The 26,378-nt window shown below is 44.8% G+C and overlaps 1 protein-coding gene across 19 annotated transcripts in view; it reads right to left on the bottom strand.

Moving 5' to 3' along the window:
• Window positions 1-26,378, bottom strand: part of phldb1b (pleckstrin homology-like domain, family B, member 1b) — a 372,433-nt gene that overhangs the window by 301,035 nt on the left and 45,020 nt on the right. The window lies entirely within an intron of this gene.

The raw sequence follows: 26,378 nt of genomic DNA, 5'->3' as shown, positions 1-26,378 counted from the left end.
CAAGGTCTCTTTGTTCAGCAACCCTCCCTAGGACCTTACCATTAAGTGTATAAATCCTGCTAAGATTTGCTTTCCCAAAATGCAGCACCTCACATTTATCTGAATTAAACTCCATCTGCCACTTCTCAGCCCATTGGCCCATCTGGTCCAGATCCTGTTGTAATCTGAGGTAACCCTCTTCGCTGTCCACTACACCTCCAATTTTGGTGTCATCTGCAAACTTACTATCAGTACCTCTTATGCTCACATCCAAATCTTTTATGTAAATGACAAAATGTAGAGGACCCAGCACTGATCCTTGTGGCACTCCCCTGGTCATAGGCCTCCAGTCTGAAAAACAACCCTCCACCACCACCCTCTGTCTTCTACTTCTGTATCCAAATGGCTAGTTCTCCCTGTATTCCATGAGATCTAACCTTGCTAATCAGTCTCTCATGGGGAACCTTGTCAAACGCCTTACTGAAGTCCCATTTCCTGTGGTGATGTCATTTCCTGTTCTTTTACTCGGGGGTGGTAAATCAGGTCCAAGTCAATGTGTTTATTGATAGAGTTCCGTTTGGAATGCCATGCTTCTAGGAATTCTCGTGTGTATCTCTGTTTGGTTTGTCCTAGGATGTATGTGTTGTCCCAGTCGAAGTGGTCTACTTCCTTATCTGTACATAAGGGTACTAGTGAGAGGGGGTCATATCGTTTTGTGGCTAGTTGATGTTCATGTATCCTTGTGGCTAGTTGTCTCCCTGTTTGTCCAATGTAGTGAATGTTACAGTTCTTGCACGGTATTTTGTAAATGACATTGGTTTTGTTTGTTGTCTGTATCGGGTCTTTCAAGTTCATTCGATGCTGTTTTAGTGTGTTGGTGGGTTTGTGGGCTACCATGATGCCAAGGGGTCTGAGTAGTCTGGCAGTCATTTCCTAGATGTCTTTGATGTAGGGGAGAGTGGCTAGGGTTTCTGGACGTGTTTTGTCTGCTTGTTTGGGCTTGTTGCTGAGAAATCGACGGACTGTGTTCATTGGGTACCCATCCTTTTTGAATACATGGTATAGGCGTCCCTAATGAACACAGTCCGCCGATTTCTCAGCAGTAAACACAAACAAGCAGACAAAACACGACCTTCAACACATTATCTGGGCTGACACCAATTGTTACAGTTAACCTGAGAATGTAACTTTTAAAAAATGTTTTGTGATTTACATATGAAAGAAGTGAAACTATGATGGTCATTCTAACAGATGAGAGACTTAACAAACAATCAAGCTATTTTTCAATGTATAATTTCAGTTACATCACACTATAAATTTTTGCTATAAATTCTGTGCCTTACAATTGTGTCCTCCACAACCATCTGATGAAGGAGCAACGCTCCGAAAGCTAGTGCTTCCAATTAAACCTGTTGGACTATAACGTGGTGTTGCATGATTTTTAACTTTGTCAGGCAGAAGATACTGAGTTTTAACACATGCACCAACAGGTTTAGGAAGAGCTTCTTCCCTGCCGTTATAAAACTGCTGAACGGACTCTCTAATTTCTAATAATGTTGATTTTCCTTTGTACACCTCCTGTGCAGCTGTAACCCTGTATTCCTCACTCTGCCTAAGCACCCTCTGATCTGAATGTCCTTGTTTGCTTTGATCTGCCCTGTATTGCTTGCAAAACAAAGCTTTTCATTGTACCCAGCTACATGTGACAATAATAAATCAAATCAAATCAAACAATACATGTAAAACTTGTTTCTAAGATCCAAAGTTAACATGTGGCAAACATAGGTAACAGATTATGATCAAACACTCCAAAAATACATATCAAATATCAAATGTGATCAAGACAAATCTCATGTATTTCTCAGTTAAGACCTCCAGACATTAATTATACTCAACATCAGGGCAAAAGTGAGGACTGCAGATACTGGTGTTCAGAATCAATATTAGAGTGGTGCTGAAAAAGCACAGCGGGTCAGGCAGCATCCGAAGAGCAGGACAATTGACATTTCAGGAAAAAGCCCTCCATCAGGAACGGAAGCCCTTCATCCTTTGGCTTTTACCCAAAATGTCAATTTTCCTGCTCCTCAGATGTTGCCTGACCTGCTGTGTTTTTCCAGCACCACTCTAATCTATACTCAACATCATCCTATCTCATTTTAATATCACAAGGGATCACAATTTTTCACTTTTTCTGATTTGTCCTTGAAGCTCCTTGAAGCTCCTTCTCAAGAATTACACAGTCATGTTACCTCGAGAATGTGACTTAAAAGAACTTCTGGGATTTACATATTAATGAACCAAAACCTGCAACTATTTTCAAAAAGATGAAAGGCTTAACAACAATCTAGGTTTATTCAATATATCATTTCAGTTGCATGACACTGAAATCTTTTGCTATAAATTCTGTGTCTTATGGTCCTGCAACACAGCTACCTGATGAAAGAGCGTTGCTCCGAAAGCTAGTGCTTCCAAATAAACCAGTTGGACTATAACCTGGTGTTGCATCATTTTTAACTCCATCACAGACTGTATCAAGACTGCTCCTGCTCTGGTCGATGACCCTCCTTTTCTGGAGCTAAGCTCCCCCTTGACTCAGAGTGCAGGCTGAATCAAACTCACTCACAAGCATAGTTCCAGCTCTTCCCCAGCAGCTCCCTTCACCCAGCTGATCCTACCTCTGCATGTTTCACAAAATTCCCACTCTCGCTCAGGGTGGATCAAGCCTGGGAGCTCTTCAGCTTCCGCGCCCTCAATTCAGAAAACAAGGAGAGACAGATAAGAAAAATACTGAGAAGTATAATCAGGGAGAGCCAAGAGGTCTTTCTCACAGAGAAGGGATGAAAAGGACAATGTGGGCAAGGAGGAGATCATGTGAAACATTGTGTAAGATAAACAGTGAGAGAGAGAGAATATTATAGGGTTCAATCACTTTCGAAAGTTAGTAAACAACCAGATACAAAGGAAATATGTTCCAGCCAGTTAAAGGAAGCAAAAGAGGAAATAAACAAGTCTCTGAGTATTATTTCCCGATCCTTTCCCCTGTGGTTTCAGACCAGGAAAAGGACAGCAGATTTCCATCCCTGAAGGATGTGAGTAAATCAGATGGGTTTTTCCTCTGACAATCAGGGATGGCTTCACAGTCACCTTTAGACTCTTATTTCCAGATGATTATTTAATTCAAATTCCACTATCTGCCATGGTGGGACTTGAACCCAGGGTCATCTGAATTAATAGACTAGCGATAATGCCATTAGGCCATCACCTAACCCCACAGTCCCTGTGGATCTGTGAAGAGAACCTGGTGACAGACAAGCGACTGGGTTTTCTGACGATGTCACAAAGAAGGGAACTGAGAAGAGTGGTTTGAAATGGCCTCCATGGATTATCACCACGCTGGTGACAGACTGCACAGAAACGGAAAAGCCTGTGAGATTTCAAAGCAAGTGGCAAAGTGGATCCAAACTTAACTCCATAGCAAGAGCAGAGGGTAATGTTTGACATGTGTTTTCATGATTTGAAGGCTGCTTGCAATGATCAGTATAAAGATCCTTCATTTGCATGGTATACATCAACTTAAACCAAGGGCTGTGTGTGGGGGGAGGAAGTCGGAGATTGCAGGAAGAAACTGGTCAAGAGGGCATTAAGTGGCAAATAGAACTCAATCCAGAGAAGTATGGAATAACACATTTTGGAAAGGCAAACAAGGCAATAAATGCTGGAATACTGAGGAGTTCAGAGGAACAGAAGGAGTTTGGAATGTCTATCCAAAGATCCTTGCAGCTAGCAGGATAAGTATGGTTCAGGAAGCAGAAGAGATACTTCCTCTTATCAGTGGATATAACAGCAGGGAGGTGAGGCTTGACCAATATAAAACACCAGAAAACCCAGTTAGAAAGCAGGGTGCAAATTGTGGATAAATGCAAGGTGTTGTATTTTGGTACAACAAACAGGGGTAGGACTTATACACTTAATGGTAGGGCCTTTGGGTAGTGTTGTAGAACAGAGGGACCGAGGGGTTCAGGTACATCATTCGTATAGATGGGGTGGTTAGAATGGCGTTTGGCCCACTTGCCTTGATTGCTCAGTCCTTTGAGTCTGGGATTTGGGACGTCATGTTGAGGTTGTACAGGACATTGGTGAGGCCTCTTCTGGAGCATTGCGCCCACTTCTGCTTGCCCAGTTACAGGGCGGATATTATCAGGCTGGAGAGGGTTCAGAAGAGTTTTGCCAATATGTTGCCAAGTATGGAAGGTTTGAGGTACAAAGAAAGGCTGGATAGGCTGGGACTTCTTTCACTGGAGTGTAGAGGTTGAGAGGTGACCTGATAGAAGCTTATAACATATTAAGGGATTTGGATAAAGTTAATGGTAGTTGTCTTTTCCCTCGGATGGAAGATTTCAAGACTACGGGCCACATTTTCAGGGTGAGAGGAGAGAAATTTAAAAAAGATACAAGGGGCAAATTGTTTTAGACAGAGGGCAGTTCGTGTGTGGGATTGTTTTAGACAGAGGGCAGTTCGTGTGTGGGATTGTTTTAGACAGAGGGCAGTTCGTGTGTGGGATGAACTTCCTGAGGAAGTAGTGGATGGGGGTGCAATTACAACATTTAAAAGATATTTGAATAAGTTTACAAAGGGGAAAGGTTTGGAGGTATATGAGACAGGAGCAGGCAGCTGGGACTGGTTTAGTTTGGGATTATGTTCAGCACGGACTGGTTGGACCGAAGGGTCTGTTTCCATGGTGTATGACTCTATGACTCTATGACAAAGCAGCCCACGTCCACAACCTTCAACATTTACTCCCTACACAACTGACACACACTTGTAATGTTATGTACTAGTCCAAGATGCACTGCAACAACTCACCAAGGCTCTTCCAACAGCTCCTTCCAAACACATGACCACTACCATCTAGAAGGGTAAGAGCAGCAGATACATGACAACACCATCATCTGCAAATTCTCCTTGAAATCATATAGTTAGAAATATATCACCATTCCTTCACCAAGAGCAGGTCAAAATTCTGAAAGTCACTCTCTAACAGTACTGTGGTGGGACTGGCAATACCTGCTACCCAGGCAACCATACCTGCAGGCCAGAAATGAAAGGGAAACTGTGTACAGTTCTGGTCACCATATTACAGGAAGGATGTGACTGCACTCTAGAGGCTGTAGAAGAGATTTTCAGGAATGTTCCTAGGAATCAGAGGAGATCCAGATTGAAAATGAAAGTGTCTAAAATTATGAGGGTCCCAGTTAGGTTGGATGAGAGTGTGTTACTTTTGCCCATGTGGTAATTTGGACAGTGTTGGAAGAATATCTGGGTTTCTTGGCTGGTGAAGAATCTCTCCAGTTCCTGCCATCTGCTTTTCCTGTGAGCCAGAAGGATTTGCAAGTTGAAAATCCACTTGCTTTGGCCGCTTCATGAACATTCCTTGGCCACCAAGTCCTGAAGTGGTACTCCAATCCAGAATTTCTGGCTCAGAGACAGGGACACTACCCCCTGCACCCCAACCAGATCCCTTCAGATAGAATGGATGAGGACTAGGTGAAGAAGGCAACTCACCTTCTCAAGGGCAACTAGGGACAGGCAATAAATGCTGGCCCAGCCAGCGATGCCCATATCCCACGAATGAATTAAAAAGTCATTAGTAGAGAGGTTCATAACCCAGAAGCATAAATTGGTGAAAGGATTTAAATGGAGTTGGGGGAGGAGTGGAGATTTGGAACTGACTACCTAATTTACCAGAGACAAAACCTTGCTTGCATTTAAAAATATGGAGACATGCTTCAAACTGCAGTAACTAAAGGACTCGGATCAAGAGGCAGAAAGTGGAAATAAGCCATTTTGATTTGGTTTAACTTATTATTGTCAAATGTACTGAGATACAGTGAAAAGTATTGTTTTGCGTGCTAACCAGATAAATTTTACCTTACATAAGTACAGCAGGGTAACAGAATACAATACAGTACTGCACATCATGTTACAGCTACAGAGAAGGTGTGGGCCAGTGAAAGGGTAGTGCATCTGTATAGAAAGATTTAGCCTAGGGCTGTGGTGCAGCTGTAGTGTCCTTACCTGTGGCCCAGGTCCCAGAGATGTACCATAACACACCTGAGCAGGCCAATTAAAAATATCGAGAAAGCTTTCACCTCATTGCGACAGAGTATTTAAACTGAAGCTGCTTTTGCTTATTTTCCAACCCTGTACCACAGCCTCTTTCGGTCTCAGCCTCACAAACCTTCCTTTATCAGCTCAGCAAGTCAAGTGATATTTTCCACTACCATTTACTCTAGTGTATCACCAGCTTGCCTCTTTGTAATAAAGTCCCTCTTGTTTCTTCGGGCATCGAGTGTTTCTGCTCAGAGCCTCTTTTGTTCATTGATTTTTCAAAAGAATTCCCACTCATCAGTTAGCGATGAATGAAAACACTTTCTCATTCCATCGGCAAGTGTCAGCACGAGTGAAGATATCTCTGTGATCCTTCTTCTGCTGGTTAAATACTCCAGTGAACTTCAGTTCAAAATCGAACACAGCAATGTGGGGATTTGAGTTTATTTAAAATAAGATTAGATTTCCTACAGAGTGGAAACAGGCCCTTTGGCCCAACCAGACCCTCTGAAGAGTAACCTACCCAAGGCTGGAATCAAACCTGGGGCCTAGGTGCTGTGAGGCAGCAGTGCTAACCATTGAGCCACCATGTCACCCCTGAAGGCTGCTGTCATTAAATTCACTATGAAGCTGTCATATTGGCAATAAGATAATGGCTTATTCATGTCCTTTCCTGGCAAATGGAGTCCACGGTTATACAAATGCAATTGATTCCCAGTAAATCTTTGCAGTAGCAAAGGATAACTGAAACCACAAGGCTGCTAGGAGATCAAAATCCAAACTCAATTCCTGACAGCACTGAGGTAGGCACGGCACCTCATAGCCGGCAGTAGTTTAAAGATTCAGCTCACCACAACCTTCTCCAACAGCGTTTAAGGTGAACGATAAATGCCAGCCCAGCCAGCGAGACCTACATCCATAAACAATTAAACTTAAAGTGCATTCTCCTTCCCAGGTCACCTGGGGTTAGGGAGTGTGTTCTGTTGTGGTCACAAATGTATTAATGATTGGATCAATGCTACCCAACTCCCCTTTCGATGGTACAACAACAACTTCCATTTCTATAGTACCTTTCAATATGTAATCAAACATCACAAAGTGCTTCCTGGGAACAATCACTAAGTAATACTTGACCCAGTCACAGAAGGAGATGCTGCTAGGGGATTTGGTCACAGCAGCCAGTTTTACACAACTTCTTAAAAGGAAGAAGGTGAATCAGAGACATATGGGACAGAGTTCTGAAGCTTAAAAACCTGAGGCAATTAAATGTATGGACACCAAAGGTGGAGAAATCAAATCAACTCAAACCAAAACAGGTCGTCAATTTGGATCACAACCACAAACATTCACTACCTCCACACCACCGAGGCTCAGGACCAGCAGCATGTATAATCTCCAAGATACACTGCAGAAATTCACCAACGCTCCTTAGACCTCACCTTACAAACCCACAACCACTTCCATCTAGAAGGACAAGGGCAACAGATACAGGGGAACACCACCCCCTGCAAGTTCCCCTCCAAGCCACTCACCATCCTGACATGGAAATATATTGCCGTTCCTTCACAGTCATTGGGTCAAAATCCTGGAATTCCCTCCCCAGGGATATTGGGGATCAACCTGCAGCACATGAACTGTTGTAGTTCAAGAAGGCAGCTCACTACCACCTTCTCAGGGGCAATTAGGGACGGGCAATAAATGCTGGGCCCAGCCAGTGATACCGATGTCCCATGAACGTATAAAAAAATTGGTACACTGCTATTGTGGGATCTTGCTTTGCAAATTGGCAGCGGTGTCTCCTCCACGATACTATTGGACTATACTTCTTCAATCAGTTACTGGCTGCAAGGCATTTTGGGATGTCCTAAGGTTGGGAAAGGTGCTACATAAACACAAGTCTTTCTATCGCTCCCTCATCCAGAGCCTCTTTGTAACCATTCTGACTGCAATCGGCTAATTGATCACGGAAATTCACAATTCCAAAACAACTCAAGTTTCATTGTGCATTTGAACCACAGCAGTGTGAATACTATCCACTGAGACACCGTCTGGCAGTTTGATATAACACAGCCGTTCAGTGGTTGCAGTAAAGTCAATAATGAATGGCAATCCTTTGCCTGTGGGGGGTTGACAGGAAATAGACAGTATGCCTCTGCTCTCACTGCACACTTCTCTGAAAATGTGACTCCTGAAATAGACTCTCAGTGATGGGACAGGCCCACCGAGGGGCTTCCTGTGTCTAGGGAGGAATTCAGACAATCGCTGGCCGAAATTAGACTTCCGGACTCTTTGCTGGGATGTGGGTGTTGCTGGCTGGTTTAGCATTTATTGTCCTTGGGAAGGGTGGTGATGAGCTACCATCTCCAATCGCTGCAGTCCACATGATGTAGATGGGAGTCCGAGACTTTTGATTTCAGACTTTAGCAACAAATGCTGACCTTCTGATTAACACTCGCATCCTCAGAATAAAGGAACGAAAAGCCCTTTTGATTTTTATCCTGGTTGGTTGCAGAGCATTAATGAATTAACTGGGTGCAGGTGCATGTGTTTTGGGAAAGGACAACTTCCTGAGCAGAAAGTGGAGGTTCATCTCCTGAACCAGAGCCCAAAGGGATATACACAAGAGAACAGCAGGATGGAAGCTTCTCCATCATTCTCACCGGGATGCCACTGGTGCTGACACCAAGCTGCTAATTCCACTCACTGGATCCCATTTCAGGATAAGACAGGATGGAGAAGGGGCAGGGGGTAAAGGCAGATAAAAGGTGATCCATTTACTTGCAGGAGGGTTTGCTAATGTCTCATTTGGGAGCACGATGGAGTTCTTTACTTCATGATCAAAGTCTTTAAACTTCTAAAGGGCTTCAATGGTATAAATGTAGCGAAGATGTTTCCACACCTAGTACAGACCCGGACAAGGAACTACGGACTGAAGATAGTCACTAATACGGCCTGTAAAGAATTCAGGAAAACGTTCTCATCAGATTGGGGATGTCGCTACCACGGGGAGTAGTGGAGCCAAATAGCTCCAAATGTGCTTAAGATTATATTAGATAAACACATAGTGGAGAAAGAAATAACAGGATGTGGTTGGGGGAGAGAGATAAATTAGGCTGCATAAACAGGAACACAGACCATTCCAAACAAATTTCTGTGCCTGTAAATTCTACATCATTTTTGCAATAGTTAGTGTTATAATGCCAACTTCAGTTTGCAAGTTAAAAGTGTTTTCTTTATATCAAACATTTAAATTCCTTCAGAATCTTATTGCCTCCACTTCCTGACTAATGTCTCCTCTTTCTCTGAAGGCCCTGTTATATACCGTATATCTATTCAGGCACCAGCTTTCCCAAATTGGCACGGAGCATTAGTCAACCAGAATGGCTTGTGTCAATCATCTCATTGATGAGGAATACTGTATCTGAGCCTAAATCCATCAGCAGTGATCTCAGGTGAATATTGTCAAAGGCAATAGCTCTGAAAAAGTTAATCTTCATGTTACATTGGCTCTACCCATTCTACTGATGTCATACAGTCTGTGAGGAGAGACCCCTTAATCTTTTCAACGGAGCAGCTGTATTTACACCAACTCCCTAAGTCCTAGTGATTATTCCTGACGAAATGTAATTGTACTCATGGCTATCTCTTCCTGTTATCTATTAACAGTTGTTATGGACCAGACCAGATCCCCTCAAAATACCCTTGACTCTAACTGTCTCTGATTTTAAAGATAGATCTGAGGTGCTGTTTTCCAGACGCAATCCGATTGGTCAAACTGCAGTCAGTTCTGTGCATTTCTTCAATGCAAATTGGATTTAATGCGATTGAAGAATTTAGACCATTATTTATAGAACACAAATGTTCTTTATCTGTACTGGCTATAACGCAATTCTGGTCCCTTTAGTTTAAATGGCACAGCTATTACACAATTTTCTTATAATACAGGATCACATGAGAACAGATCTATTGTATTATATCAGAATCAACTGTACTCAACATTAAGCAAAATATAATTTATTTAAACACTATAGTAACACTACAAACAAAACGAAGAGGAATTTAGAATAAGTCAACTATTGGGAAACTTAACCAAATAATAGATTCAGTACCTATTACTAATAACAGTTCCCATGAACACATCCCTTGGCAAAATGGCAAACTTAGACACAGATTCTCACATGCAGCTCTCCAATCGAGGAGGAAATAACATAAAGAGAAAATTTGGAGAAAGTAGCAGCTAGGAGGCATTCACAGAAGCTCCAACTCTTTTGCGATCCCAACAGCTTCTGCTTAAAACTAAACCGAAACACTAAAAAACAAGAGAGCCTGTTCTGTGAGAGCTGGCCACACCCACGCTGCTTCCATTGCTCCAACTTTAAACAAAACCGCAAGGTCTCACAAACTGTTTACCTTCTGAGAGACAGCTCAGCACCTCACCTTACAACTTCTCTTCAAAACAAAAACAAGACAAAATAACCTTTTAAACTGACAGCATTGTCACACAGTTCCTTTTCTGTAGATAGTGGAGAGTGAAGTATCCTTTACCACCGATCACACAACAGGGACAAGACAGAGCAATGAGAATGAAGGACCAATGATAGCAAACTGCCTTAAACAGTGCTAACCCAGCCACAATCCTGGTAGAAGTGCCAAAGACCACACCATCCCGGATGAGGACCAACTGACTGTGACACTGGGTAATTAAACAAGAGAAAAAGGGAGGGACAGCCAAGGTCCTGACTCAGCGTCCATCCATTCCCACAGCGTCCATCCATCCCCACAGTGTCCATCCATTCCCACAGCGTCCATTCATTCCCACAGTGTCCATCCATTCCCACAGTGTCCATCCATTCCCACAGCGTCCATCTATTCCCGTAGCGTCCATCCATTCCCACAGTGTCCATCCATTCCCACAGTGTCCATCTATTCCCGCAGTGTCCATCCATTCCCACAGCGTCCATCCATTCCCACAGTATCCATCCATTCCCACAGTGTCCATCTATTCCCACAGTGTCCACCCATTCCCACAGTATCCATCTATTCCCACAGTGTCCATCTATTCCCACAGCGTCCATCCATTCCCACAGTCTCCACCCATTCCCACAGTATCCATCTATTCCCACAGCGTCCATCTATTCCCACAGTGTCCAACCATTCGCACAGTGTCCATCTATTCCCACAGCGTCCATCTATTCCCGCAACATTCCATCCATTCCCTCAGTGTCCATCTATTCCCGCAGCATTCCATCCATTCCCGCAGTATCCATCCATTCCCACAGTGTCCATCTATTCCCACAGTGTCCAACCATTCCCACAGTATCCCAGCGTCCATCCATTCCCACAGCGTCCATCCATTCCCACAGCGTCCATCTATTCCCACAGTCTCCACCCATTCCCACAGTATCCATCTATTCCCGCAGCGTCCATCCATTCCCACAGTATCCATCTATTCCCGCAGCATTACATCCATCCCCACAGCGTCCATCCATCCCCACAGCATCCATCCATTCCCACAGTATCCATCTATTCCCGCAGCGTCCATCCATTCCCACAGTGTCCATCCATTCCCACAGTATCCATCCATTCCCATAGTGTCCATCCATTCCCGCAGTGTCCATCCATTCCCACAGTGTCCATCCATTCCCACAGTATCCATCCATTCCCACAGCGTCCATCCATTCCCGCAGTGTCCATCCATTCACACAGTATCCATCTATTCCCGCAGCGTCCATCCATTCCCACAGCGTCCATCTATTCCCGCAGTGTCCATCCATCCCCGCAGTGTCCATCCATCCCCACAGTGTCCATCCATTCCCACAGTGTCCATCCATTCCCACAGCGTCCATCCATTCCCACAGTATCCGTCTATCCCCACAGCGTCCATCCATTCCCACAGTGTCCACCCATTCCCACAGTGTCCATCCATTCCCACAGCGTCCATCCATCCCCACAGTATCCATCGATTCCCACAGTGTCCATCCATCCCCACAGTGTCCATCCATTCCTACAGAGACCATCCATCCCCACAGTATCCATCCATTCCCACAGCATCCATCCATCCCCACAGTGTCCATCCATTCCCACAGCGTCCATCCATTCCCACAGCGTCCATCCATTCCCGCAGTATCCATCCATTCCCACAGCGTCCATCCATCCCCACAGCGTCCATCCATTCCCACAGCGTCCATCCATTCCCACAGTGTCCATCCATTCCCGCAGCGTCCATCCATTCCCACAGCGTCCATCCATTCCCAGAGTGTCCATCCATTCCCGCAGCGTCCATCCATTCCCGCAGCGTCCATCCATTCCCACAGCGTCCATCCATTCCCAGAGTGTCCATCCATTCCCGCAGCGTCCATCCATCCCCACAGCGTCCATCCATTCCCGGAGTGTCCATCCATTCCCGCAGCGTCCATCCATTCCCGCAGTGTCCATCCATCCCCACAGCATCCATCCATTCCCAGAGTGTCCATCCATTCCCACAGTGTCCATCTATTCCCGCATTGTCCATCCATTCCCACAGCGTCCATCCATTCCCGCAGCATCCATCCATTCCCACAGTGTCCATCCATCCCCACAGTGTCCATCCATCCCCACAGCATCCTCACTATGCACTCTGCAGCCAAGAAAGTACTTGATTTGAATTTTAGCATCCATCCATTCCCAGAGTGTCCATCCATTCCCACAGTGTCCATCCATCCCCACAGCGTCCATCCATCCCCACAGCGTCCTCACTATGCACTCTGCAGCCAAGAAAGTACTTGATTTGAATTTTTTTTGTAATGGTGTAGCAACGACAGTTGGTTTGTACAAAACAAGCTCTCGCAAACAGCAATGAAGATTTTTCTTTGCTCAAAGGGTGAAGGGATATTTAACATGAGGAGCATTTGTTCAACATGGTGGCTCCCTGTCAATGGAACATTGGGAACTTCCTTGCACATTGAGAACAAGATCCATCTGCCTGGGTTCCCAAGGGAGAGGATGAATGTTTGTAATGCAGTAATGCTTTTTAAAGCAGTATTTACATAGGTGCCTGCACTCTGTTAATATCTACATTCTCAAATCTAATCAGGAAGAGCTATATTCCTATGAACTGGTCACTTTGTCTTGTTATTTGGATGGATTGCCAGCTCTGTATGTGCAGATGTGACCCAAGTATATTGTTCCAGCAATCTGGTCCACAATGTCCTCAACACAGTCAGAGACCAAGAGGATACTGGTAAAAACTAAACAAACAAACTGAGAGAGATGAAAATAAAACAAAACAGGTCAACCAGGAATTCCTTAAAATTCAATCTAAAAAAAAACTCCTTGCATTTGTGTAACATCTTGAAAACAGAGTGAAAAACAACCTAAGGCATTTCACTGGAGTGATGCCAAGATAGAAACAAGCAGGTAAACAAATACTTGTAAACAAATCTAAAGGTAGATTTTAAGGAGCTTCTTTGAAGGTGGACCTGGAGGAGTGCAACTATCACTGAGGGTAGTGGGGCTGGGAGATTACTGAGATAGGAAAGGGCGTGCTGGAGGGGGGAAGCCTTGGATAGATTTGAAACCAAGGGAAAGGATTTTAAAAAAAACAAGTGTTGCCAAAGTTGGGCAAGGCTAGGTGACTCAAAACCCACAAGATAAACAGGCAGCTCTTGCACTTAAAAACACTTCACCTTTTCTATTGCTAAAGGAAGACATATTTTATCAAAGCTTTTTGTCTTAGAGTCATAGAGATGTACAGCATGGAAACAGACCCTTCGGTCCAACCAGTCCATGCCGACCAGATATCCCAACCCAACCTAGTCCCACCTGCCAGCGCCCGGCCCATTTCCCTCCAAACCCGATCAAAATAATTCACAAGAATACCAAACCAAGGGGAAAAAAAACCAACATTTGTACTGCATGAGCATGACTGTTGATTTGTGGGGAAGGTGACTCTGATTGGTAGAAGCTGTGCCATGCAGAATGCACCAATTACTGACAAGTGACAATCGAATTTGAGTTTGATGTAGTGTTCTCACATGTACCAAGATACAGTGAAACATTTTGTTTTGTGTGCCATACAGGCAGATCGCATGAAAGAAAGTTCATCAGGGTAGCAGAACAAAGTGCAGAATACAGGATTATAGCTGCAGAGGAGATGCAGCGACAGCAGATGGTTAAAAGTGTGATAACAGCGTGGAAGAAGCTGGTCTTGAATCTGTTTGTACGTGTATTCGAACATTTATATCTCCTGCCTGATAGAAAAGGTTGGAAGAGAGTATATAACCAGGATGGTAGGAAGGGGTCTTTGATTATGTTGGTTGCTTTTCTGGCAGTATAGAATATATGGGAGTCAATGGATGGAAGGCTGATTTGCGTGATGGACTGGGCTTTGTTCCGATCTCTCTATGATTTCTCGTGGATTTGTGAGAACAGTTGCCATCCAGATAGAATGCTTTCTATGATGTTTCTAAAAAATTTGTCAGAGTTTTTATGGACATGTCGAATTTCCTTAGCCTCCCTGAGAAAATGGAGATGTTGTTGTGCTTTCTTGACCATAGTGTCGATGTGGGTGGACCTGGATAGATTGTCGGTGATCATCAGGAACTTGATGCTCTTTGCCATCCCTTTGTTTCAAATTTAAATCAAGCAATTTGACTCTGATTTCCCTGAGGAACATTTCCCTGAGGAATAAACCTTCGGGCTGAGGTGAATGGCTGTCACCAATTTTATTGAGTTGAAACAAATGCAATGCATGTACACATTCTTTCTGTTTGCAAAGAGAGCCGTTTCATTATCTGTAGCTTCCAGTACATGCAGTCACACTACACAGCAAGCATGGAGAAAGTGAGGACTGCAGATATTGGAGATCAGAGTCAAAAAGTGTGGTGCTGGAAAAGCACAGTCGGTCAGGCAGCATCTGAGGAGCAACGGTGCCGACGTTCATGAAGAGCTTATGCTCGAAATGTTGACTCTCCTGCTTTTCGGACGCTGCCTGACCAGCTGTGCTTTTCCAGCACTACACAGTAAACATGACTGACAATCGTAAATTGGTTGTCAGTGTATTTTCTAAGACACAGGATTATCCAGCAAATGTTGTCCAATTATAGAATCATATGTAACGTGGAGCACATTGTCCCAAGGGGTTCAGTACTATCAGTGCCTCACTTGCTGGGAACAACCAATGGGATGTGCTGCTTGATACAATCTACTGCCTTTGAGAGTGCATACTTGGCATCACACTGGCACTGAAATTCAGATACCACATTACCTATTTGTGTGATAGGCAACATCTTGGGAGAGGTACATATGACTTGTGTTGCTACTGCATTGTAGCAACATTAAGCAGCCCTAGGGCAGTCACTGTAGTTCCAGTAAAGTTCCCTGTCTACCTCAGATTATCCTGGAAGGTATCCTATCCATTCAGAATGGGTGACCCTTTGTAGCTATTCAATAACAGGTAATATCACAGCCAAGTCTGAGAGACCTCGCCTCATCCCCATTCTCACTTTGCAATACGATTTGCATCCTGTCAAAGCGAGAAATCTAAAACAAGTCCAATCCAGACCTGATCTGCTGGGATCAGGCTTCAAGGTCCTGACTGGAGACTTGCCTGAGATTAGTGAGACTCAGCCCTACCCACTACCCCATCTGGGACCTTCCCTGTTCAATAGCACTGTGTTGTATCATCTATTACTACAGAAACCACGGTTACAACAGTTTATTTCCTTCAATCATATGTGAAGAAAGTGTTTATATAAAATTCCTCAAGGAGCAATTATTTTACAGTAAAATCCAACACTTACATTAACATTATAAACATAAATGTCAATTGCTTAAGTAAAAGCTGTCAGCGTAAGTTATAAAAACCACAATATTGCCTGGTTAATTCCCAGAAACTGGCCATATTAAGAAATGATGAATGCTCACAATTGCTTGCAAAGAAGTTGCTGCAATCATCTTGAAATTTGAAACGGTTGAATAAATTATTTTTGGTTAAATAAAGGATTTAAATTGCTCTCTTTAAATAAAATGTAACATTTTAACTAATGATATACCCAACTAATCCAGCTTTTTCTGTCACTTCTTCATTTCTCCATTCTGAGCTCTGTGTGGTATGGACTTGTTTGAAATTCCTTGCGCCATTTGTTCTGAATATTCAAGTCACTATATAAATGCAGCTTCTGGTTGGGATGAAGTGGTGCTGTTCCACAGCCTCAGGGACTCACTGTAGAGGGTGCCTTGTGTTTGGGCAGCTGTAGCAGACGCTGATACAGTGATCCTTTGTCTCTATTAATCTGGTTTCCCCTTGTGGGAGAGTTTAGGATCAGGTGGCATAATGTCAGAGTAAGGGGTCAAACATTTAAGGCACACACAGGAATGTCCTCTCTTGGAGAGTTATGAATGTGTGGAATTATTTACCATAGAGGGCTGTAGAAGCTGGGTCATTAAGTACATTCAAGGCTGAGATAGACAGATTTCTAATCAGTAAGGGGAATCAAGGATAATGAGGAAAATGCAGGAAAGTGGTGCTGAAGATGATCAAATCAGCCATGATCTCATTGAATGGTGGAACAGAATTGAGGGGTTGAATGGCCTCCATCTGCTCCTAAACTTTATGAGATAAAATAACTGCAAATGCTGGAATTCAAACTGGACAGGCAGGAGGCTGGAAGAATACAGCAAGCCAGGCAGCGACAGGAGGTGGAGAAGTCGACATTTCGGGTATAACCCTAATTTAGGACGCCTACACCTTATGGTCTTAACCTAAAACCCAAACCCTCCTTGTATCGACTGACACAAACTAGTTGACATTTTGTGAATGTACTCACGACAATAACGAGGCTGAAATAACTCCACAGAGGCAGTATCCCATCAGCAAGTCACCCTTTATTTGCAGTGTATTGTACACGACAATGGTCCAATTCCCTCAGAACCAGCTCCGTGAGTGAACAGAACCCTTGACACCCTGTTCATCTCTGTCAGCCAGGGCTCCCTGATTGGACCAGGTTAACAACTCTAATTACGGAATACATGTTCTTTGTGGTCTACCTGGCTGACCTCGTTATAATCACTACAGAGGAAATCTTTGTCAATGTTAATACAAACACAGGGACCTCCCTCCAATGCAGTCAGTACAAAGTCATAGGAAAACAAGGCTACTACTACTTGGGGTGGCACGGTGGCTCAGTGGTTAGCACTACTACCTCACAGCACCAAGGTCCCAGCTTAGAGTCCAGCCTTGGGCGACTGTCTGTATGGAGTTTGCACATTCTCCCCATGTCTGCATGGGTTTCCCCCGGGTGCCCCGGTTTCCTCCCACAGTCCAAAGGTGTGCAGGTTAGGTGAATTGGCCATGGTAAATTGCCCATAGTGTTAGGTGCAATAGTCAGAGGGAAACAGGACATGGATGGGTTACTCTTCAGAGGGTCAATGTGGATTTGTTGGGCCGAAGGGCCTGTTTCCACACTGTAGGGAATCTAATCTAATCTAATAACACGTATTTTTTGCAATATGCCAAAATAATGATATATGGGTTGAGAGACTTTGAAAACACTAGAAAAGATGCAATTACTCTCAAACCGATAAGGTTAACGGAAAATTTATTTGTGGAATTTTAACAGAGTAAATAAAGCAAAGCATTTTCTACTGGCTGGATGGTGAGTAAGGAGTTGGTAACAAGTTGTCAGAGTGGGTCAATAGGTAGCAGATGAGGTTTGAGGCACAGAAGTGTGAGGTGATGCACTTTGGTAGGAAGAACATCGAAAGACAATATAAAATGGGCAGTAGAAATCTAAAGGGAGTGCAGGAACAGAGGGATCTGGGTGTATATGTGCACAGATCATTGAAGGTGGCAAGTCAGTTAGAGAGAGCAGTTAATAAAGTTAGCATCCTTAGTTTAATAAAGACATAGAGCACAAGAGCAATAGGGTGATGTCAAACATGTACAAACCACTTGTTAGGATGCAGCTGGATTACAAAGCAATATTATAGGAAGGATATACATTTCTTCTTTATTCATTCATGGGATGAGGACGTTACTGACTGGGCCAGCATTTATTGCCCAGAAGACACTTAAGAGTCAACCATATTGCTGTGGGTCTGGAGTCACATGTCGGCCAGACCAGTTAAAGAATGGCAGCTTGCTTCCCTGAAGGTCATGAAAGAATTGTCATTATTAGACTCTTAATTCTCGATACATATTGAATTCAAATTTCACCCCCTACCATGGTGGGATACACACCCTAGTCCCCAGCACATTATCTGGGTTTCTCGGCACAGTGGCTCAGTGGTTAGCACTGCTGCCACACAGCACTAGGGTCCCAGGTTCGATTCCAGCCTTGGGTGACTGTCTGTGTGGAATTTGCACATTCTCCCTGTGTCTGTGTGGGTTTCCTCCCACAGGCCAGATGAATAGGCTGTGCTAAATTGCCCATAGTGCTAGGTGCATTAATCAGAGGGAAATGGGTCCCATTTTGCATCCCTGAAAGTCTAATCTGATGATAATACCATGAGGCCATCGCCTCCAAATGCTTGAGAGAAAGTGCAGAGGCGATTTGGAAGAATGGAGCCAGGAAGGAGAAACTTCAGTGATGAGGAGAGATTGAAGGAGAAGAGACCGTTCTCTTGGAGAGGGGAAAGCTGAGAGGAGATTTAGAAGAGGGTTTTAAAATTATGAGCGGGCTGGCCAGAGTAGATAGAGAGAGGCTGTGTTTACTCATAAAAGAAAGAAAAGAGAGGGCATAGATTTAATTGATTTGCAAAGTAAGCAATTGCGATGTGAGAAAAAAGTTTTGACACAGCAAGCAGAGTAAGAGGGCAATGTTTGGAAATGTTATGAATGTGGGTTCACCTGAGGTAGTTAAGGTGGCACCGGATAATTATTGGATAGAAACAAGGTACAAGATATAGGGAAAAGGCAGGAGTGTGGTTTAACCATCGCAGGCATGATGGGCTGAATGGGCACCTTCCACCCATAACAATCCTGTGAATCAGAGGACACTAGGCGAAGCTAAATTGTTAAAGAGCCGGAGAGGAAATTTGGAAAATTCGTAAACACAAAGAGTTGCTGTAATCTGGAATATGCTGCCTGAAAAGCAGATTCAATAGGAATTTTCAAAAATGGATTCAGGGAAATACCTGAAAAGGAGAAATCTACAGGGAAAGACCATGGGGAGTGGGACTGGTTTGATGGTACTGTTAGCACACCCATGATGGGCTGAATGGCCTTCTTCTCCACTGCTATAGAATTTGCTAATGCAAAGAAATAGATCAAACCCATTCCGAGACCAATGCACAGATCCTGATCCGATATCTCCGGGTAATGCTGAGAAGGTGGTGATGGTTTGTTATGCCTGGAATCCTGTGCCGACTACATCCCACCCCATCCAATACAAGAACTGATTATCCAGGCCATTACTGTCTCTGGACTCTTGCTGTGCATTGAATAACTGCCTGTATCATAGCAACTAGAACAATTCATTTGATGGTGTCATTACATTACTGACATGCTACTACAGATGTTTTAAAAATCAGAGCAAGGGCTGAATCACAAATGTAACCAGCGTCAAGCTCTGGTGTGTAAAATGTTAAATCTCTGACAAGCGCATATTTGACAGCAGCTGGTGTGTTGGACAGATTCTGATAGAGCTTGCTGTTAGTAATTCAGGTTGGCAACTTAAGTGGCAATTTTCTGGCATTCCTTAAACCTTATTAAGTGAAAGAGTTCTTTCAGGCTTTAGAGGAAATTGCTGTAGTGTATATGTCAAATCTCCCATGTGACGTTTACTATATAAAAGGGGTTTGTTTGCCTGGAAACAGCTCTGGCTAATAGCTCTGGGTGTAGTCCACCTAAATCAGTCAGTAATACACACACAGACCCTCTTGTAGTTGAAGGCTCACTAACCAATTGTGCTAAGATTTCAGGGCAAAAGGGTCTTTCGATCCCTAAAGAACATTAATGTTTCAATATGGAAGGTGTAGTGGGACATCAATTTGTACAAGGCACAGAGATGCCAGGTTCAATTGGCACACGGGATCTGGGTTTGATGGCAAGGCTGGCATTTCTTATCAATCCCAAATCGTTCTGGAGAATGGCTTGCCATTTCAGAGAGCAGTTAGGAGTCAAAGCTATCGGTGTGGGTCTGCAGATCCACAAGCTGAATTCGCTGTGCTCAAGGGCAGCAAACCATAATGACACAGACTGTTCTTCAACTGGGTGCCATTTGTTCTGTATAACGTGCATGGTGCAAAGAGTGACATTACCAGCAACACTCCACTTCAGCAGATTGTCACTCGAGTTCTTTCTGAATTGTCTGGCTGCCGAGATTCTGTACACGCTCCAAGCCTGTGCAACATCCTGTTGGACGGGAACGAGTGCAGAATTGGCCAGCCTCACAGATCTCCACCTACATACTCTGAAAGAAATGCCTCATCTGCTCATGTCTCTGACATACTGCAGAAAGAAATGACAGAATTACACAGCATTCACAGATGTAGAAACAGGCCATTCGGCCCAACTGGTCCAGGGCCATGTTAATACTGTACATGAGCCTCCGCCCACCTGCTTCACATCAGCCTGTCACCACGATCTCTGAATGCTTTCCCTCTTTTCTCCAGCTTCCTATTAAAGACATCTCTCTGTTCAGCCCAACAACCGCAAATTCCACGTAATCACCAGTCTCTGAACATCTGATCTTTCATGGTGGTGGTTGGCATCATTTGTAATTGATCCCTATTGTAATAGAATATGCCAGAGCCATTTCTGAGGGCAGTTAGGAGTTAACCACACTGCTGTGGGTCTGGAGTCACATGTAGGCCAGACCAAGGCAGCTTTCCTTCCTTAAAGGACATTACTGAACCAGATGGGCTTTTATGGCAATCTCCATCACTGAGACCAGCTTTTAGTTCCAGATTTTTCATTAACTGAGTTCAAATTTCATCATCTGCCATGATGAGATTTGAACCCATGACCCATGAGTAATAGTTTGGGCCTTTGGAATCTGGTAACCTGGTTGGGGTCCAGTGATATAGTTATCCATGTCTACACTGTTAAACATCTTCTGGATTTGAGGAGAAAGAAGCTAAACTGTTCAAATTAGCACTGACTTGTTCAAGTTCCAAAGATGATTAATTGCAGAATTGAATTCTTGATTATTTTGAAAGCTGGTAACACAATGTGACCTGCAGAGTGCGGTTACTCCTGACAGTAACATCGATGGCATGCTGATACCTTGTTAAAACAAAGTGACAGGAATTTCACCCACACAAAGTGCAAGGATGTATTTTTATATGGTTATTTTCACACACACACTACGTATTAAAAGATCTGTGTGTGACACATCACAGCACGGACGGTGGATATTCTGTTTATTGCGCCTGTGCTCACTCTCTGTTCAACTCAATTTCTCTGCTCTTTCCGCCATTGTCCTGAAAGCCTATTGCCTTCAAAGATTCATCCAGTTCAGAGAATCCCCACAGTCCAGATGGAGGCTATTTGGCCCATCAAGTCTGTACCAACCTTGCAAACAACATTCCACCCAGACCCATCCAACCCCTGTAACCCTGCGTTTCCCATGGCTAACCCACCTAGCCTGCATATCCCTGGACACTTTGGGACAATTTCCCATGGCCAATGCACCTAACCTGCACATCTTTGGACTGTGGGAGGAACCCAGAGCACCTGAAAGAAACCCAACTGACATGGGCAGAATGTCTGTGTGGAGTTTGCACAGTCACTGAAGGGTGGAATCGAGCCTGGGTTCTTGGCACTGTGAGGCAGTAGTGCTAACCACTGAGACACTGTGCCATCCCCAGTTCCCTTCTGAAGTTTCCCATGTAATCTGCTGTTACTACCCTTTGAGAGGGAGAACATTCCATATCACAACAACTCTCTGGGCCGAAGGCCATGGTCTCCTGCCAGAGGATATGTAGATCTGGTCAGTTCCACAGGTGGCTTTCCCACTTTCCTCGGTCCACACCACACCCCATGCCCCCCCAAAACCTGTCCACAGTTTACTTGGGGTGAGTAAGGCCTAAGGCAGCCTCCATTGTAGCCAATCATTAGCCTCTCAAAAACCACTTCCTACCCGGCCTCCAATTTGTATTCAAAGGGAAGGGGGAAGCTTATTTCGCCATCATATTTGACCTTGGGTGAGAATACAGGGGTCTGCGTTCCTCAAGGGGTCTGCTTTCCACATTGGGCATTGCCCACCAAGGCCAGGCCTTAAAGTTGCGCCCATCTCCTCTACATCTCTAGGCCTCTCCTTCGAGACCCCATCCCCTTCCCCCATCTCCCTTGCTGAACCACTCCATCTACTAAACCGGGGGTCAGTTGGTCTTCCGCAAGCTGGTTATTTGTATTTCATACTTCAATACAAACTCTAGTCTGACCTCTGTTCATAACCAATTTCATGTGAGAAAAATCTAGCCCTTTATATTTTAATAATCCACCACCAAATCACACATTTCACTCCTTTTAAAAAATATTATAAGTACTGCCCACTAAGGCCAGAGCTACAGTAACAAAACCCAAACAAGAAGGACATAAATGAAGGTTAATGTCAGAGGGGGAGATAATACATTCCATCCCCTGCAGCACCCACTTCAGGAAGTCCAATTTTTTTTTTCAAATCCAGAAGCATTATCACACATATCCAGACGGCTTTGTCCCCATCACCAGACTACCCCCATGATAGTTTCCATCTATTATAGAATAATAATTTGCCCCTACCACACAGATGGTGGGCATTCAGCCCACACCAACCTCTGAAGAGCATCCCATCCCTACCCTGTAATTCCCATGGCTAATCCACCGAGACACTATGGGCAATTTAGCATGGTCAATCCACCGAACCTGCACATTTTTGAACTGAGGGAGGAAATCCATGTAGGCACAGAGAGAATACACCAACTCCACACTGACAGAGGCTGGAATCGAACCTGGGCTCCTGGCACAGGGAGGCAGCAGTGCTAACAACTGAGCCACCCCATTTCCCAGTTAATCATATTGAGGGCAATGCAGACAACCAAAGGTGAGGAGAAGTAAGGAGGGAAATCCAGGCTATTTTTTTAAAAATTCACCTGATTTGAGAGGTGATTACATAGCACTGGATCCAGTACGATTTGAACCTAGGATTCCTGGCTCAGAGATAGGGTCACTACCACTACACCACAAGAGCCCTTCAACCCAGTGCTTAGACATTTTCTAATCCTGTTAAAGAGTCAAAGAGTCATAGAGATGTCTCTAGAGAGTCATGGACCCTTCAGTCCATGCTGACCAGATATCCCAACCCAATCTAGTCCCACCTGTCAGCACCCAGCCATATCCCTCCAAACCCTTCCTATTCATATACCCATTCAGATGCCTTTTAAATGTTGCAATTGTACTCGCCTCCACCACTTCCTCTGGCAGCTCATTCCAAACACGTACCACCCTCTGCGTGTAAAAGTTGTCCCTTAGGTCTCTTTTATATCTTTCCCATCTCACTCTAAACCTATGCCCTCTAGATCTGGACTCCCCCAACCCAGGGAAAATACTTTATCTATTTATCCTATCCATGCCCCTCATGATTTTATAAACCTCTTTCAGGTCACCCCTCAGCCTCCGATGCTAATATCACTGTACCTTCACTGTCACTGGGTCAAAAGCCTGGAATTCCCTCCCTAAGGGCATTGTGGGTCATCTCACAGCAGGTGAACTGGAGTGGTTCAAAAAGGCAGCTCACTCCCACTTTCTCAAGAGCAAGTAGGGATGGGCAATAAATGCTGGTCCAGGTAGAGAGGTCCACATCCCATGATTGAATTTTAAAAAATTTCCAACATCTTCAGTCTATTCATATTTTTGCAATGATGTCCCGGAACGCTTTCCAGTCAATGCCAGCCTATCAATAATGTGTACTCACAGTTGTAATGTCAAGAAACAGAACAGCCAATGTGCACACAGCAAGCTCCCACAAAGAGTATTGAGAATGAGCTGATAATGTTTTCGGCTGGTGTTGGTTGAGGATCATCAACAGAAAGAAGTCTTACTATTGAAGGGAGAGGAGAGAGTGAGTTTAAGGAGAGAATTCTGAAGGACTGGGTGGGACGTTCTGGAGGGCAGGCAGGAGAATGATGACAGATGCTCGGGAGCAAGTTCTCAACACACAGAGAGGTCACTTGCAGAAATTTTTAATGACCTTGGGCACAATTCTGTCTACATAGAGCGGGCCCAAAGTGCAGCCACTTACTAGAGAATGGAATTCTCCACATTATTGCAAATTCTACCAAAGACTAAGAACTCCCGATTGGCCCGGACTGCTCAATATTCATGTAATTCCCCAGTGGAATCTATGGCATGTCGATTGCGCACACAGACCTAATCCCAACTCCTCACAGTGTTTCGTTTCGGCATAAGGTTTATTGCACAAATATTTACACTGGACAATCCAATGCACCAGGGCTATACAAATATCGTTGTGGAAATAATGTCGAGAAGCCCGTTATTAGGTTTACAGCTGGGACACAGGAGGGGCAAATCCTTCAGGCTGCAGCAGCTGTATAAACCCAGTCTGTAGCTTAAGGTGACCTTCAATTCAAAGCTTCAATTGAATTCAGGGTGGGCAGGGCACAGGGGAAAAACTGGAATTTCTGACTTCCATGTGAGGTTGGTGCAGCTGTTCAAATGCGGAGGAGGGAAGATTACTCAGATCGAGAAGACATTATTCAGACCAAGAAGACTTCATGACTTCGAGATGGGAAGGCAGTGGGTGGGAACTGTTTACGAGTGGGATATTAATACTATCTAAGAGCTTCACTCTCCAACTATCTTGGTCACAATCAAATGAAACACATATGAGCTGTATGTTCAGTCACGGAAGGCATAAAAGGGAATTTCTTGAAAAGTTATGACAATTATATTTTATTTACATTTACCAGAGGGAAGGCAGCACGATTATTCCCATTTTAATATTACGTCGCGCCTCGCTGGGAGTTTGAGTCAGAACGTTCAGCTGCCACTTCCCAGACTCTTGCAGATCTGTGCTGAGGGAATGCCGCACTGTCACAGGGTCAGTGCTGAGGGAGTGGCGCACTGTCACAGGGTCAGTGCTGAGGGAGTACCACACTGTCAGAGGGTCAGTGCTGAGGGAGTGTCGCACTGTCACAGGGTCAGTGCTGAGGGAACGTCGCACTGTCACAGGGTTAGCGCTGAGGGAGAGCCGCACTGTCACAGGGTCAGTGCTGAGGGAGTGTCACACTGTCACAGGATCAGTGCTGAGGGAGTGTCGCACTGTCACAGGGTCAGTGCTGAGGGAGTGTCACACTCTCACAGGGTCAGTGCTGAGGGAACGCCGCACTGTCGGACGGTCAGCGCCGAGGGAGAGCCGCACTGTCACAGGGTCAGTGCTGAGGGAGTGCCGTACTGTCACAGGGTCAGTGCTGAGGGAGTGCCGCACTGTCACAGGGTCAGTGCTGAGGGAGAGCCGCACTGTCAGAGGGTAAGTGCTGAGGGAGTGTTGCACTGTCAGAGGGTCAGGGCTGAGGGAGTGTCACACTGTCACAGGGTCAGTGCTGAGGGAGAGCTGTACTATCGGAGGGTCAGTGCTGAGGGTGTGCCGCACTGTCTGAGGGTCAGAGTTGAGGGAGAGTCGCACAGTCGGAGGGTCAGTGCTGAGGGAGTGCCGCACTGTCACAGGGTCAGTGCTGAGGGAGTGTCGCACTGTCACAGGATCAGCACTGAGGGAGTGTCGCACTGTCGGAGGGTCAGTGCTGAGGGGGTGTCGCACTGTCGGAGGGTCAGTGCTGAGGGAATGTCGCACTGTCACAGGATCAGCATTGAGGGAGTGTCGCACTGTCGGAGGGTCAGTGCTGAGGGAATGTCGCACTGTCAGAGGGTCAGTGCTGAGGGAGTGCCACACTGTCGGAGGGTCAGTTCTTAAGGAGTGCGGCACTGTCGGAGGGTCAGTTCTGAGGGAGCACTGCACTGTTGGACGGTCAGTGCTGAGGGAGTGACGCACTGTCAGAAGTTCGGAACTGTCAGCAGTGCCTTTAAATCAATGCTCTGTCTGCTCTCTCAACGAGAAGTGAAGATTCCATGGCACTACTCTGAAGAAGGGCCGGGGCATTTACTCCAGTGTCCTGGTTAATGTTTGCCCCTCAATGAATCTCAATACAAATAGATTATGGGATTGCTCCCCTGGTGGGATCTTGCTGTGCAGAAATGTCCAACGTGACATTATATTGCAGTGGTGAAGATATATGTGATTCAATACCCGGGCAGTTGAAGATGGCCAATCAGTGTTGGCCTTGCCAGGGACACTCACATTCTGTAAACATT

Source organism: Chiloscyllium plagiosum, chromosome 35 (assembly GCF_004010195.1).
Source record: "Chiloscyllium plagiosum isolate BGI_BamShark_2017 chromosome 35, ASM401019v2, whole genome shotgun sequence".
Classification (NCBI taxonomy): Eukaryota; Metazoa; Chordata; class Chondrichthyes; order Orectolobiformes; family Hemiscylliidae; genus Chiloscyllium; species Chiloscyllium plagiosum.
Note: the sequence above shows the minus strand (reverse complement) of the source record. Positions and strands in the feature narration are given on the sequence as shown.